The sequence below is a fragment of the Apium graveolens genome, chromosome 11 (genome assembly GCF_009905375.1).
Source record: "Apium graveolens cultivar Ventura chromosome 11, ASM990537v1, whole genome shotgun sequence".
In the NCBI taxonomy this organism is placed as follows: domain Eukaryota; kingdom Viridiplantae; phylum Streptophyta; class Magnoliopsida; order Apiales; family Apiaceae; genus Apium; species Apium graveolens.
In genome coordinates, this window is record NC_133657.1 from 150,571,286 (window position 1) to 150,574,796 (window position 3,511).

Sequence of the window (3,511 nt, forward strand, 5' to 3'; positions counted from 1 at the left end):
GATTAATTTTTAAAATGATTTTTTCGAAGATCCAACCGTACAGATGTTAAGATATATCAATTTTAGTCATATGAAAAAATTATTAAAAAATTTGAAATTAATCTTACATGTCAATGTCAAGATTAGAAAAATCTAGTAAAACTACCAGTCTCGACAACGAGAGCTCGTTCCCCATTTACAAGATTAATTTTATAATATTAATAAAAATCATATATAAAAATAATTGTTATTTTTAAATAAAAAACTTTAAATAATTCTTTTACACTAATATATAATACGATATCAAAGCAGTTCGAAATACATGAATTTTATAATGATATTTATTAATTAAAAAATTTATTAAATTATTTTCAGATTTTCACTTAATTTTTCAATTCCCTCCAATGAAATTTCATTTCCCCCTTCCTCCAAATTTAATTTCCCCCCTTATCTCACCTTTTTTCCCAATCACACCACTTCTTTCTTTAATTAATTTTTTGTGTGCTCCCCCAATTTACCTTTCCCTCTCCCTCATTGTTCCTCTGCGGCTCTTCCATCTCCGATTTCTAACCTTGATTTGTTTAAAATCATGACACCTCTCCAGTTTCTTACCTAATCATAACCAGCCACCCTATCTTCTCCTCAACCCTGTTCTCCCACACTCCACTCCACTTCGAAAGCCCAACCCATTCCCCACTGTCACCAACCCGACCCGAAAGCCCCGTCTCTCCCATTTCACCACAACTCGAAATCCTCGACACCGCCACAATCGCCGTCATTGGAACCAGCTCCGTCACTGCAATCACGGCAGCCCTCACTCTCACCCACCCCGAGAAAAGCGGCCAACTGCAAGCCGACGAGGTCGGCGGCGGCGATAAGGATAAGGATATAGTGAAACCACTAATTAGGAACAGAAACACTAATTTGTTCTTTGCATTTTCAAATTTCACAAAACTACTAGAGTTTCAAAAGTTGGAAGGCTTGTTCAACATGCTGCTACCACAGGCTCTCTCTCTCTCTCAAATTATTCTTCTTCAGCTTCAAGTTATTAATTTTCTTTAATAATAGGCGCTAGAAAAATATCACAACTCCTTGGGCAGGGAAATTTTGAATTTTACGGAAATCGGAGTATGTTGCTTGAAGAAAGCCAAGTGCCCAAGTTCTTCAGCTTCCAAAATAAGGGAAATTGTGTGAGAGTGGAGTGGAGTTACCTTCACTCTGGTCTTCCTTCAAGTTGAATGGGTTCGCTATTGCTTCTGTTTTCCGTCCCAAATCTAAGAATCCTTACGTAGGGAAAGAAATTGGAATTTGTTGACATATTTCATAATATATACCGTACACCAATTCATGATGGTGTGAGGACCCCAGTGAGGGATAGAGCTTGGAATCCTTACACTCCAGTGAGTACACCAAGGTATGTACTTGATTTCTTGCGACATATTTACATTATTAATATTTTTTAGACACTAGCATGGTATGGACAGAGTTATGAATAAGTCAGGATTATGTTACTAAAAGAAGTGATTAGTGAGATACAGTAGTATGCTCAAATAAAAAGAGAAGTAAGTCCAGGTTTAGACATATGAGGGGAATTGAGATATATGAAAAAGCTACCAGCACTAGCTTCTCATTGCTTTACTATGTTGATAATGGCTATGAGGGTTGTGGATAATAATCTTAGACCATCTACTTGGTTCTCTAGTACATATTTCTGCATTACTTGTTTTTTATAATCATTATACTAAACTTTCTTTTGTTCCATTTAAAAAATAAAAAGAGGCTACTGTGTTACTTGATTATTTTTTTTATTGTACGAGTAGTAAGAGATTTAAGGATGCTGCTTCACAGAAAATAAATTCTGTATGATTTTCATTGTACGAGGATACAATTATTTACTATTACTAATAGTCGCTGGTTGGTATTGAAACACAACAGGGATAATTGGGAAGAAGGAAGTCTTGCTTCTTGGGGACAAGTCGGCGTTATCAGGTTCTAGTTATGCTATGAAAATTAGTGGTGAGATTCGTCAATTTTTTTAAAAATATTCATTAAGTGGTAACACACGGGGTGCTTGCTATATGTACAGCCAGGAAGTCCCCCTTCAGAAACATATGAAGCACCTACACCTGGTTCAGGCTGGGCCAACACTCCGGGTGGCAATTATAGTGAAGCTGGTACTTGAAGGAATATCAGTTCGGCATATGGTAATTTGATCATATTTTGTCTATTTATTCACTTTGTATAAAGCTGAACCAAGTGACTCAGCTTTATTGTATCTTTTAAAAATTTCCCCATGCCTCCTTGCAGCAAATGCTCCAAGTTCATACTTTCCTTCAACTCCTGGTGGTCAATCACCTGACACCAAGTTCGGCATACCTACCTGGTACACCTGGGGGCAACCAGTGTCGCCTGTGTTAGGTAGGCGAAGGGATTTAATTTTGTTTTAGCATAGTAAAATATTACTTAGTTAAATAAACAGGGCCTATAAGACATCTTTATATCAGAACGACATAGATGTTTGCAGTTGAGTTAGCGTGTAAGAATAAAATTTCTTCAAGTCGGAAGTGGAAGCTTGTTTATAAGGTAACTCACTATATCGCAGGTGGGCATCATTGTCTATACCTTTTAAAGGTTTATGCGGTGTTTAAACAGAATTAAAGATTGAATTATTGAAATCTATTCCCTTGGAAGTTGGAACATTCCAAACATGTTGAGTAACAGTTTGAAATTATTCATCAGTAATCAAAGGTAAACATTCCGTTGGAAATGATGTTGCAAATATTTTTAGCGCGGTAAAGTTATCAAAGGTAAAGTCTAGGCCACTCACAAATTCAACAGAGCTGAGTGGAAGGTGGATATTGACTCGTAGACTATAAATTCATCCTTATTATATATTTATATGATTTGTTACACAACTTTATGTTTTTTATTTATTATTTGCAGAGTTCAATTGCAGGTATACAGGGGTTATAAAGCATGTGAATTGAAATATTCATATGGTTAGAGAATGGAAGTAATGGTGAAGACTTAAAGTTTTCGGTGCTAAGAGAGTTGTTAATGGCTAAAAATTACTTTCTCCTACAGAATTGGTAGATAGAATCAAAGGTGGGCAATGGCCATGGACTAGCCAAGGTGACAGAGCCCCATATAACCCAGTTTTATATAACAGAGAGGAGTGGAAATCTGCTTCTGAAGTTAGTAACATTCCATTTATTATTGAATTTTAAAAAACTGGAGTGAATTGCCATGCAAGTGAATTTTAATGGTAACTACCAACTTGTTGGTGAATTTTAATTAAACTTTGTTATACTTGTAATTCTTGTAGAGAACATTTGTATTGTAAATTTAATTTCAATTGTGAAATAACAATTGAATTATCATAATATAATTTTATTTAGAAATTGGTTTATTTTGAATAATGAGATTAATTTTGTAAAGAGTTGTGTGAAAGTCACTTAAAAACTGATGAAAACTGTTGTACGTCTCACTGCACATATTTTTTTAACAAAAAACTGTTGTCTTTTGATATTCT

At 35.1% G+C, this 3,511-nt stretch overlaps 1 long non-coding RNA gene across 1 annotated transcript; it reads left to right on the forward strand.

Annotated features, from left to right (window-relative positions):
* Positions 1 to 535: 535 nt before the first annotated feature.
* On the forward strand, positions 536 to 3,297 carry LOC141698581 (uncharacterized). Its single transcript, XR_012565162.1, has 4 exons — positions 536 to 1,393; positions 1,915 to 1,968; positions 2,066 to 2,183; positions 2,287 to 3,297. It is a non-coding gene; the product is annotated as an uncharacterized LOC141698581 (long non-coding RNA).
* Positions 3,298 to 3,511: the final 214 nt, after the last annotated feature.